The following is a 13003-nucleotide window of genomic DNA, read 5'->3' as shown; positions in this document are numbered from 1 at the left end:
AAGCTTGGTTGGTCATCAGAATCTCCAAGGGGGCTTTTAGAAGATGCAATCATCCAGGCCACACAGAGACCCATAGAAGTGGAATATTTCTTGGAGATCCAGTGTGAGAACATTTTGCAAAGCTGTACAGGGGTTACTTATGATGTGCATTTAGAGCTGAGAATCATAGGAATTTATTCAATTTTCTATAGACTTCTCATGAAAAGTTATTTTTGTGAGCTACCATTAGGGGAAGCTGACAGACCAGCTCCTTTCACATATGGAAGAGTGAAGCTCAAAGATTGTAAATGGCTAAGAAAATTGAAATTTCAAAATATAAAAACTTTAGGTAGTTTTTAATATTTCCTGTCTTAAGTTTGTTGCAGACTTATGGGAGTAGTTGGGAAGTCTTCTGCTTAGGTCCTCCAGTCTGGAAGGGTTTGCAGGCTATCCTGGCCCAGGTGTAAGATGTCTTTTTTTACAAAAATAATTGTGGTGGTGCCTGGATGTCAAATATTAACTTTCATCCCACAATGATAATAACAATGGCTGACATTTTTTTTTGGCCATGCCATGCAGCTTGTGGGATCTCAGTTCCTTGATTGGGGATTGATCCCAGGCCATGGCAGTGGAAGCCCAGAATCCTTACCACTAGGCCACCAGGGAACTCCCTAATGGCTGACATTTTCAAAGCTCCTACTGTGTGCCAGATGCTCTGCTAGATCTCACTAATTCTCTGATTACTTCTAAACCCACAGCAGTCCTGGAAAGTTGTTAGATGGCTTCCACCTGACAGGTGAAGGAACTGAGGTTTAATGTCACCCAGCTTGTAAGTGATAAAGCCAGGATTCTAAAATGTATATCTCTGATTCCAGAGTCCAGAATCTCAAAATGAGAGCTTATGAAAGAACAAAGCTGGGTGCAGAGCACTGACCAAACAGGAGGTAAAACCCAGAATGCTTGTGCATGTAGATCAAATATGGCTGGTACTAAGGAGGCTGGAGCAGGGGACATGATGACCGAGACAAGATATGGTTATACTTGGCAATTTACCTGTTCTTGGTTAAGACTCCTTTCCCTTTAGCAGAAACAGTTTTCCTGGAAGGGAACCTTGACCTGTGCTCCAGTGAGTACAGTCAGGTGAGGAGGAGTTGACCCTGACGGTATACCATTCCACTGAGATGCCAGTGATCTACCACTTGAGGGAGGGGGTGGATGGACTTTCTAACTTTCCTTGGTCCACCAGAAGAGTTCTCAAAAATCCTCTTGGAGCTCCTGAGCTTGCTAAATGACAACCTTTCCGATTTTTCGTGAGCACCTCCATATGCCAGGAAGTTTGCTAAGCACTGGATTGTGCCAGTGGTTCCAGGAGGAAAAGGGTGCTGGGAGATGGCAGAGGAAAAGTGTACTTTGGGGTTATAGGGTGTTCTGTGTGAAGGAAGGTGGAGATTGGCTCTAGGCTTGTTCCGTGGCGGCTGGATAGGTAGCTGAGCTATGTAATCAGCTACCTGTCTAAAGCGTGTGCAAAAGAGCAGCTGACTGCAGTTGGGCACTGGGCAGACACATAATCGTAGGGATATACTTACAATCTGGAAGTATAAGCCTAGGGGGCTGGTTAGCTCAAGTTCAGTTAGGTTGAATGTGGCTGAAGAACTGGCTAAAATGAAGACCATAGTCATGTTTTCCTGGGGCCTTTGAGACTGGGAATGGTGGAACATACCTGTATCTGTTTCTCTAGAGAAACAGAACCAATAGGAGATTGTGTGTAATTGTATGTAAAGAGATTTATTTTAAGGAACTGGCTTATGCAGTTATGTGGGGGGTGACAAGTCTGAAATCAGTGGGGCAGACTAACATGCTGGAAACTCAGGTAGGACCTCTATCTTGAGTCTTGAGGAAGAATTCTTCTCCAGAAACCTGTTTTTGCTGCTAAGGCCTTCAACTAATAGGATGAGGCCCACCCACATTGTCAAGGGTAATCTGCTTTACTTAAAGTTAACTGATTGTAGAAATTAATCACACCTACCAAATTCCTTCACGTCGACCTCCAGACTAATGTTTTATCAAACTGGCTGTCATAGCTTAGCCAAGTTGACAAATAAAATTTAACCATCACAGCATCCTTAGGCTGCCTGCAGGTAGGAGTCAAGGGGTGCTGTTGAGACGAGACTCATTGTGGATGTAGTGTCATGGTAGCCCTATGAACTGGATTTGCAGCCATACATGGACAGCAGTGGTCTTTTTAGGGTGGCAGGGAGGACTAGCAGCCTGCTTCTGCTTCCCAACTGTATAAACTTTCCCTAGAGAAGCCCTCTAGGCTCTTCCTATTTCAGGTCTTTCCCCAGATGCCAGTACAGCTGCCAAGGAAAAGCATTCTTCTGCTGCCTGAACTGGGCCTGTTGCTGCCAAGTTTTCAGATTGGAGTTTTTTCTGGGCTGGGCAGTTTCCTAGATGGGATTTCTGCTAGGCCTGTTTGAATGCTGGGAATACAGCAAAGGGTGAAATTAAACTACCTGAAGGCCCTCAAATGGCCCAAATCACAATCAGTCAGTCTCAACCTGATCCCACAGGAACTTCTGGAGCATAAATTATACCCATAGAGCTTATCCACCCTTGAGGAAAAGAAGCAGGGCACCCCTACTTCTACTTCAGTCAGTCATTGTCTTCAAGGCTTCCTGGAAGAAATATAAACCCCCAGCCACTTCCTGTACTCTGCACAGGTGAGGTAGCTCTGGTGCCCAAGGTCAAGCCTCTGGAGAAGGTCACAGGTGCCTGCTGTTAGCAGCAAAGCCCTCCGAAGCTGGGGGATTAGATCACAGACCTGCTAGAAAAGATCCAAAGGGGATTTTAATGGGGCGCTAAGAGTTTCCATACACTAATTGTTATTATTACTATTTCTGGGTCTGCCTTACTTGCTAGTAGTCTGCATGAGGCGGTCAGGGGAGCCTATTTTAAAGTTTCTGCTTTAAGGACTTAAAGCCAGCTTTGATCATTGATAATACTTAGCAAATGTCCAGAACTGTGGAAAGTCTGAGATGTTTTCCCCCTACTTGCAAACTAACAAGTTAGCCAGACAGTTTCATGGATGTGGGCAGAAGATATGAGACCCCTGGATCAGAGACAAAGGATTTAATTACAGTAATAGCAGTAGCCAAGCATCAGCATTTTCTTGCAGTGGTTCCCTAAACCCAGATTCCTACAGGACAGTGAAGAGGGCTAGGTGACAACTGCATGGGCAGTGAGTGGGTTGTGTTACAGAGAAGAGCCCTGAGCTTAGAGAACCTGAATCTTTTATAATGGGAAGTAAGAAAAACGTCCCTTTGCTCTAGAGGGGGAAACTCTTCATTTCTCAACTGTTCACTGTACAAACATTCTTGAAAAGATGGCTTGGTTCAAAGGCAGTCAGTGCCTCTGCTTGCAAGACCTGCAGAAACATGAGGGACATTTGGATAACCATCTCCAACAGCAGTAGGTGCAGAGGCAGGGAGACCTTTGGTATCTGCTTTCTTCCTTTCTGGTTCTGAAAAGTATTTTTGGAGAAAATCCTTATCCTGATGCACATGTGTGGGCTGTTTTTGTTTTACCTCTGTTGACCTTGATCATTTTCAGCAACTCTCAAAATCTTTTAATTTTATTTTTCCTTATTTTCCTTTGTGGTTATTCCAAATATTATCACTTCATTATATTATGACAGGAAACTTACCTGACCTCTTTTGATTTCCATATCTGAAAACTAAGTAAGGTGGTCTAAATAGGCTCTAAGGATCTTTCCAGACATGGGGTTTGAAGCCTTAAACATATATGAGATATTTGGGAGCATGGTAATTTTAGTAACAGGGAAAGAATAAAAGACATTAATACCTACAAGAACAACTTAATTTCATTTAAAGTCATAATGTTTTACAATGGATCTGTTATTTGCATAATAGATGAAGAAATTGAGACTCAGAGAAGTGACTTGTTCAAGGTCACAGAGCTACCAAGAGTGTTGCCAGGATTTGAAGCCAAATCCATGTGAATCCAGAGTCTGCTTCTTCCAGTCACCACATTCTGATTCTATAGTGGAAGACTGTCCAATACGAGATGGTGTCCTGGTGTTGCTGAAGAACTAGTGGCTTCACGAGGGGGGAAAACTGTTTCCATCCTCCCTTCTTATTACAGGACATTATAGAAGCCTAAATTGTATTGTAATTCAGGTGGCTTTACTCCAGTTTCCTTATTGAAGTCTACCTAAGGAGCCAGACTTGTTTTCATTGAATTATTGAAAATAAAGTATAGTATCCTGACCTATTTATCTATATATAAGCCCTAGACCAATCTCCTTTCCACCACCCACTGTCACCCACACTATATAGATACATGCTTACGCTGTTACAAGACCAAATTTATTGTTCAGCCCATATATACTGTTGTTCTCAAAGTCTACATCCTTTGAATGCCCCTGCCTTTAAAAAGTTACTTAGCGTGAATAAGTGCTGAAAGTTGGAAAAGTACTTAAAAAAACATAAATCTAGTTGACTCTCAACTTTTCAAGTATGAGAATTTTTTTCAAACATCAGAAAATTATAGCTCCACATGATAATAGTTATACATTTTTGTGTTCCATTGATTGAAAAATACATGAATAAAACTAGTATGAATTCAGTAAAAATTTGAAATGAGTTTTTTATTTTCTTCATCTCAACAGCATCTGTATCCATCTGAAAAATAATCACTCATATATGTGTGAGAAATAGCTAACTTCTAGGGAGGCTGGGCCAATTGGTAAGGGCCTTAAGGACATAACAAGAAGATTTGAAATTTATTCTATAGGCAAAATGGAGTCAAAGAGGTTTCAAAGCAAGGTGGCAGAATACAATTGATTGTTTTTTCTGAAAGATAATTTTGGCAGCAGTGCAGAGAGCCAAATGGTATAGGAAAGACTAGTAGCAGGAGGTCAGTTAGGAGATGTTAGGAGCAACAGTGATGCACAGGTACTCTGGCCCCAGCACCGGAGGACTTGGTGACCAGCTACATGTGGGGCGTGCCAGAGAGGGCATGGCTAAGAATATTTCTAAATTTGGAAACTGTGTTGGAGGGTGAGACCATGAGTGAAATAAGGAATATCAGAAGGCAAGGCTTTTATTAATTTATTTGTTTTGTGGGTTGGAGTTGGAATAGGGGAGGATATAGATAATATTGAGTTATATTTTATATATACATATATAATCTCTGTGCTTGTATATGTACAGACACACATAAACATATATACATACATATAACATATATAAAAGTGAAGTGTGGGCTACAACCAGATGATGTCTATTAGGCCGCTAGACATATGGGTGTAAACTGAGGCAATATAGCTTGATGTTCAGGTAACAGGCAACCGTCTCCAATGATGGAACAAGTAGAGACCTAGGGAAAGCTTGGTTGTATTCTCAGTGCAAGGGTTTATTCTTGACCTCTTTTGGGAAGAGAACAAACTTAATTCTAGTCAGTCCTCATCTTGCCCCTTGTTGAAAGAGCTGAAATTCCTGGGGATTCTGTATATTATACAAAGTACAACTTCCCCCCAGGAGATTCGACTTCAAGGGCTACAGGAGGGGTAATTTTAGTTCCAGTGTTTAGTTTGGATTCTCTTGAAGCAGAGACTGAGACAAGAATTCTAGTTTAAGCAGGTTATTTGGGAATTTCAGGAAACACTGAACAGGAGAAGTAAAATAGGGGAGGAAAAGCAACTATAACATAATATTAAGTGATCTGCTATAGTGGGAGACTAGAGCTTAATCCCACAAGGACCTTCTTGGAAATTATGCAAATACATGCCCAAGGGATGAGACAGCTGGGCTATTTATCTGCCAACTTCAAGAGTTACTGGTTGAGGGTTACTCCTAGGGGTGTTAATTCCTTTGCATTTTTCACCTGCCAGAAGTTTAGGTAAGAAGCCTATTGTATTTCTGAAAAAAGTCCCCAGGCAACAAGAGGCAGATATTGGCAGTTGGAAGGCATCTGGAGCCCACCTAAAGGTCTGAGAGACATGGGAGGGCACTGACTGTGTCTGCTATCCCCTGTCCCAAGGGAAGAGATCATATACACAGGCAGCAGGAAGGTACCCCGAGACCTCTAAGAGCTTGACCATTAAAATCAACAGGAAATGTAGAAAACAATACAATCTTAATTGAACAGGAAGGGAAAATATCACTTTAGCCCAACTGATTGGGCTAATGTGTTTAAAGGAAGCTGGAATAGTCATCAGGGAAATACCAGCCTGGAAAAGATGCAAGATGTGTGGGAGCTGCATTGCTCTGGACCCTGAGTGCCCTTATTAGCAAAATCAGTTGTCCAGTGACTTCTATCATCTCAGTGGTTTAGATCAAGGGAGGTCAAACTTTCTGTGAAAGGCCATATCATATTTTAGGCTTTGTGGACCATATGGTCTCTGCCACAACTGCTCATCTCTACCATTGTCTTGCAAAATGGGCATGGCTGTGTTCCAGCAAAGCTCTATTTATGAACACAAATTCGAATTTCATATAATTTTGAGTTGTAACAAAATATTAATTTTCTTGTTATTTTATAACCATTTAAAATGTAAAATTAAATATTTTATCTGTACTTCATACAAAAACAAGTGGGGGAGAGGGGTCAGATTTGGCTATGGGCCAAATACTAACTAATACTACTACTAATAAGAATTCACTGACCTCTGCTGTAGAAGTGAAGGCAGATGAATACCTCTATCTGTGGTAACTTGAAGCCCTTGGTCATTGTTTTTTTTTCTTAAATTTTTTATTTAATTTAATTTATTTTTTTATACAGCAGGTTCTTTTTAGTCATCCATTTTATACACATCAGAGTATACATGTCAATCCCAATCACCCAATTCATCACACCACCATCCCCACTCCCCCGCCACTTTCCCCCCTTGGTGTCCATGCATTTGTTCTCTACATCTGTATCTCAATTTCTGCCCTGCAAACCGGTTCCTCTGTGCCATTTTTCTAGGTTCCACATATATGCATTAATATACGATATTTGTTTTTCTCTTTCTGACTTACTTCACTCTATATGACAGTCTCTAGATCCATCCACATCTCAACAAATGACCCAATTTTGTTCCTTTTTATGACTGAGTAATATTCCATTGTATATATGTACCACAACTTCGTTATCCATTCATCTGTCCATGGGCATTTAGGTTGTTTCCTTGACCTGGCCATCCAAGACTGGAATACACGTGCGTTAAAAGTTGGAGTCCAGGTGGCTGGGTAGACCATGAAGATGGAAAATTTTATTTGGTTAACAGTGTATAGCCCCAGCCCTGATGGAGGATAATGCAAGGCATACTTTTAGGCGCGTGGGTCAGGAAGTCTGTTTGAAATTGTCATTATATCTGAAGGGCATTCAGAGCAGGGCTGGTATAGCAGCCTCCAAGGCTGCCTGTCCTGTCCTTGTCCTGGATGCAGGATTCACAGGTGGTTATATCCTAGTCTCTAGGGTCTAGAGAGATACCTGTTACATGGGTACCATCAAAAGCCTCTGAGAGTGTCGTGTCTCACTTAGACATGGTGAAGGTGGAGAAGGCAATGGTGGGTTTGTGGGCGAGGACGCCTTCTATCCGTGAAAGCCTAGTCAGTTGTATTTCCTGATAAATCCCTCTCAGCTCTCCATCTTGCTCAGGAGTCCACGAAGTCCCCTGGATATCATCAAGATTCAGCCAAGAGTGGGTAGCCTTTGCTGCCAGCCTGGGGACTTGCTGGTTTGTCCTGATGTAGAGAACTTCCTGGAGTGGGCTTCCCTCTCTTCTTCTCTGGAGGTCTGGTTTCCTAGTGAGGGTGTCTGCTGGGTAGTTTTGGCTCCTGGGAATTTATCAGATAGTAAAAGTGTATCCCTGTGTTGCATTTCTTATTTCCTTGATGATTATACAGTTAATTGACATTTGTTGAGCCTTTACTGTATGCTGTGTGCTGAAGTATACTGGAAAGGGTTCCAGAACACTGGCTCTGGAGTCAGACTGCCTGGGTTTAAATCACAGCTTCTCTACAGTTTACTGATGTGTCTTTGAACAATTTATTTAACGTCTTTGGGCATCAGTTTCTTATTCTAGAACATGAGTATGATTATAAAAGCTTCCTTCTCATTTAGTTGTTGTTGGGATTAAATAAATGAATATGCACATGTGTATGCTGAGATCAGTGCCTAGAAAAGAGGAAACCTTCAAGAAGCACTGGGAGAAAATGAACAGGTTGAAGTGATATGACCTGATTGGGGTGAAGAGGTAGCTGGCTATTTCAGAGTAGGTGGCCTTGGCTGATGTGGTGACATTAGAGCTTTGAGTTCATGATATAAAGGAACTGGTCATGCTGAGATCTGAGGGTAGAGTGGTCCAGGTGGAGGAAACAGCAAGAGCAAAGACCGAAGGTGCAAACAGCCTTGAGAACTATGGGGAAGAGAGGAGTCCACTGTGTTAGCAGGGATGGATATGAGATGATGTCAGAGAGGAAGATAGGCAGGGACCAAATCACATAAAGCTTCAGGGGTTTGCATTTGGTTTGAAGTGAATGAAACACTTAAAGGGTTCTGAATGGGGAAGCACCATGATATGATTTGTGTCCTTGTGAAATCACCTTGGCTGCTGTGTGGAGCTAAGGTGGAATGAGGGAGACTGGGACCCCTGATTCATAAGCTTATGGGATCAACACTTGTTCACTGTTCTCTCCTGCTTTTTAGACAGTCCCACCACTGAGTGCCCCACTAGATGTGTATGGCTTCCACTCATAGATAGAGACTCAGCCATACAGGGCAGTCCCTTTTTTTGTCATTATGTACTATTCTCCTTAAGTCACCCGCAGCCCCATCACTCTCTACAGGCAATGCTGTCTTGGAGGAAACAGAGGCCTTAGGGGTAAACCTTTGGAACCACGTATCCCTCCTTCTCTAAAGGGTAAGCAGAGGTTTACTACCGAGGTCCAGCCCCGGCAGAACCAGGGGTCCCTGAGATGGAGGCAACGGCGTCGGCGAGAAAATAAATAAACGGGGCAAGGGGGTAGGTGCAGGAGCTTCTGTTAAGCTTCTGACCGCTTTATTTTTGACATATCATTTCTTATATAGGATTTTCTAAATAATAGCATCAGCATTTTCTACGTAACTCCTATTTTTGGCTCATTACCTCATTTCTACACCTATACACAGAAACATTAGCAAGCATTGTTCCGTCTTAAGATCTTTCCGTGCAAACAGGATGTTTAGGTCTAGAAAGCTAATTATTCTTTTCTACTTCAGCTAACAACATATATTGGCCTGTGTCCCAGTATTCTCAGTACCTTGTCCAAAACACATTGTGCAAAAATACAATTCTATTTTCTACATAAGGCAATCAATTTTAACTTTCATAGTTACATATAATTCATTCGTAAAATACTTACAGTAAATTCCTTCCTCTTCTCTCTTTTTCCTCCAATATACCGGAGAGGGGGCATACCACATAATCCACCATTTGGGGGCATCCTGTACATAATACCCCACTATTTGCTTCCCTTCTTTATCCCTTATTCCTTCTTTGGGCCATAGCTCATCTAATTCTTCCTTTAAACTTCTACTCCTTAATTGAAACATTCCTTTGTTGCCTGACCAAGGGACTTTTTTCCAAAGTAAATTATTTACAGTGGGTATAGCTACTGTTGTGGTTACAGGGGTTGTTGTGGTCTCGTACCGAGGGGGATTTGCTTTGTAATACTTCCATCTTCTTGGCCTAAACCCTCCAGAAACCCCCTCAATTATTAGCAAGAATTTTCCTAGAATCAGAAGAGATGCTTTCCGCCGCCCACCAGGAGAGGAGCTTTGCTTCCTCATGCCATAACTTCTCGCCAAGCTTTGCTCAGGCAACAGTTGGCAATGCTGGACGGCTTCTGGCAGTTTACCCATTACCTCTTACCCTAATGCCTTGCTGTCTGTTCCTGGAGAAGTAGAATCTGGATCTCTCTCAAGTAATCCTTTCACATTCAAGACCATGGGTAAGGTACCGGTGTCCTTGAAGCTTTCATTCTGGAGATGGGAGACAGACAATAAACAAACCAGCAAGATGACTTAGATGTCAATAGAGCTGTGAAGGCAAAGAGAGATGGGTATTGACTGGGGGAGGGGGAAGAGCTACTTCAATTGACGAGGCCATGGAAGGCCAATGTCATGGAAGAAGGTGACATCGGAGTTGAGATGAGAAAAACAGGAAGATGGGGAAGATCATGAGAGATAGCACTCCAGGGAGAGGCAATAGCAAGTGCAAAGGGCTTAAAGTGGGAATGAGTCGCCTTGCAAGAGGAAAGGAAAGGTGACCATTGTGCTAAACTTGGTAGCCAAGGGGGAGTGTAGAGGAAGATAAGGTAAGAGAGATCATCAGGGGTCCATTCACTAGAGCTGCATAGATCCAGGGTCAATAGTGAGGGTTGTATTTTAAATGCATTGGGAAACAGCTGAAGGTTTGAGGCAGGGGAATAGTATCTGATTAACATTTTTTCAACATTCCTTGGCTAATGCTACAGAGAATCATTTCTCGGGGGAGTAAGATGAAACCAGGACACTATTTAAGTGGTTAGTAGTACAGGAGGGAAATGATAGCAATCTGAACCAGGGTGGTAGCCATAGAGAGACCAGAGAAGAGGTAAATGGACTTGGGATTTATTTTGATAGGAGAACTAAAATAATTTATTAATGGAGTAGATTTGGGAGGGGAGGGGAAAAAAATATGTGGAATGACTCTCCCCCCACACACCTTTTTAAAAATTGAACCAAATTATTCCTTGCTTTGCATTAGGGTTTTATTTTGTTTGTTTGTTTGTTTGCAGTACACGGACCTCTCACTGTTACGGCCTCTTCCGTTTTGGAGCACAGGCTCCGGAGCACAGGCTCAGCGGCCATGGCTCATGGGCCCAGCCGCTCCACGGCATGTGGGATCCTCCCGGACCGGGGCACGGACCCGTGTCCCCTGCATCGACAGGCGGACTCCCAACCACTGCACCACCAGGGAAGCCCAGGGTCTTCTTGTTTTGAATTCTTATCTTATACACGTCTTACCTTATAAATTAAGGTAAGGTCACTCCCTGCATATTGCCATTACCCTCACATCTCTCTTCATAATGATGACTAATCCATGGGCAAATCCAGGGTTGATTTTTAGCTCTGTTGCCAATACTCAGTGAAAACTGGGATGATATTCAGCTCTTCCCTTGCTTGTTAAAACTCTTACCTCCTTGGCTTCAGGTCTCCAGCCTCTCCTGGTTCTCTCACCTCTTCCCTCTCATTTGATTGTCTCTCTAGTCTTGACATCCAGAGAGCCCTACTTTGATTTTTCTCTCTTGTTTCTCAGGATGAAGATCACTTCTCCAATTTAAGTAGCATGGCTTCAACTCCTGGACATTTCTGATGGTTTGAAAATTTACATAATAATAATTGCACTCAACGTTGATCATGCCATCATCACGTGTTGGCACATCTCTAATCCCTAAGTGCATGCTGTATCATTGTATCTATACTGTGATGTAGTATCATGTCCCTATATTCAAATGAGGGAACAGATTCATTATGGTTAGGGATTTTGTCCAAGCTGACATAGCAAGTGGCAGACCTTGGTTTTGAACACAGACTCATCTGAATCCTAAACTGTCACCATAACAACTGTGGTCTACTGCCTTCCAAAATTCCTGCTCATTCCAACTCTACCCCTCCCCCCAAACTCAACAACACAAATACCTCCTCTTTTGTATGTATTTTGCTTCACGATTCTGTCTTTCACACAGTCTCTAAATCTAGAAATGTCCTGACTCCTTCCTCTCCATTATCCCCTGTCAAATTGGTCTTCATGTTCAGCAGCATTTGGTTCATAAATGTCATGGCAAGGCTGTGTTGCCGACATCATCTCATGCTTCTTAATTGATTTCCTGGGCTGGTCTTTCCAAAACCCATTAGTCCTGCACATTGTCACCAAATCCTTTTTTAATCAATCTGATTCTGTCATTTTGCTTAAAAACCTCTCTTGGCTCCTTGAGTCCTTATTGCCTACCAATTTCCATAGCATTGATCCAAGGTCATTAACAGTTGGCCCCACCTGTATTTTCTGTTCAGATTTGTCTCATGTGTATGTGAATAATTATTTTTTCAGATGTGTGTATACATACATATATATATTTTTTCAGATGCTATATAAGGAACAAAATCCAGATTAATTTCAAAGTATTACTAAATTTTTTTTTTTTTTTTTTGCTGTACGCGGGCCTCTCACTGTTATGGCCTCTCCCGTTTCGGAGCACAGGCTCTGGAAGCACAGGCTCAGCAGCCATGGCTCTCGCGCCCAGCGACTCCGCGGCATGTGGGATCCTCCCGGACTGGGGCACGAACCTGCGTCCCCTGTATCGGCAGGCGGATTCTCAACCACTGCGCCACCAGGGAAGCCCCCAAAGTATTACTAATTTATAGTGCCTTTTTATTATTATGAATTTCTCACTCAATGAGATACTAAAAGTACAACTACATTCAATTTTTTTCATGTTGAAATGAGTGTCTCACAAGTAAAAGAAAAGGCTGGGATCCACTGATTAGTTCTCCTTTTTGATTGATCATCATTTCGTAAAAGCTTTCTTTGGGATTTTAGAACTTAATAATTATAATGAACATGATTAGCTATTGTAGTTCCGAGGCTGTTGACCCTGTAGCCAAGGTCATACCTGGGCTGGATAATAATTGGCATGGACCTGGGTGTGCATGGGGTTACTAGCCCTAGGATCTTTACAGAGAAGGGAAGAATTTAATTTTTATTTTTAAGAGCTCATTAGAAAGAACTTTTAAATGCATCCATCCTTTAGGGTAGGCTTCACTACAGAAATGGGAATGAAATCAAGGGGAAAAAGTGATATTTTGATTTAATAACGTATCTAGTGCAATTTGGTCTTCAGTTGCGTCCTATACTGAAAGCTGGGGTAAGACATTGTTTTCCATCCTAGTGCAGCCATCTGTTCTTCTGGAAGCACCACCAGGGCAGCTGCCTTATGTG

General features: G+C 42.3%; 1 long non-coding RNA gene across 1 annotated transcript in view; it reads left to right on the top strand.

The window, feature by feature from the left end:
* The window catches only part of LOC131762893 (uncharacterized), an 86783-nt gene extending 75775 nt beyond the window's left edge, over positions 1–11008 (top strand). The window contains exon 4 of the long non-coding RNA XR_010842248.1: positions 10849–11008. This is a non-coding gene — a long non-coding RNA (uncharacterized lncRNA). The remainder of the gene's footprint in view (positions 1–10848) is intronic.
* The last annotated feature ends 1995 nt before the right edge of the window (positions 11009–13003 follow it).

Source organism: Kogia breviceps, chromosome 9 (assembly GCF_026419965.1).
Source record: "Kogia breviceps isolate mKogBre1 chromosome 9, mKogBre1 haplotype 1, whole genome shotgun sequence".
NCBI classification, from domain to species: Eukaryota; Metazoa; Chordata; class Mammalia; order Artiodactyla; family Physeteridae; genus Kogia; species Kogia breviceps.
This window is presented reverse-complemented; position numbering and strand designations above follow the sequence as displayed.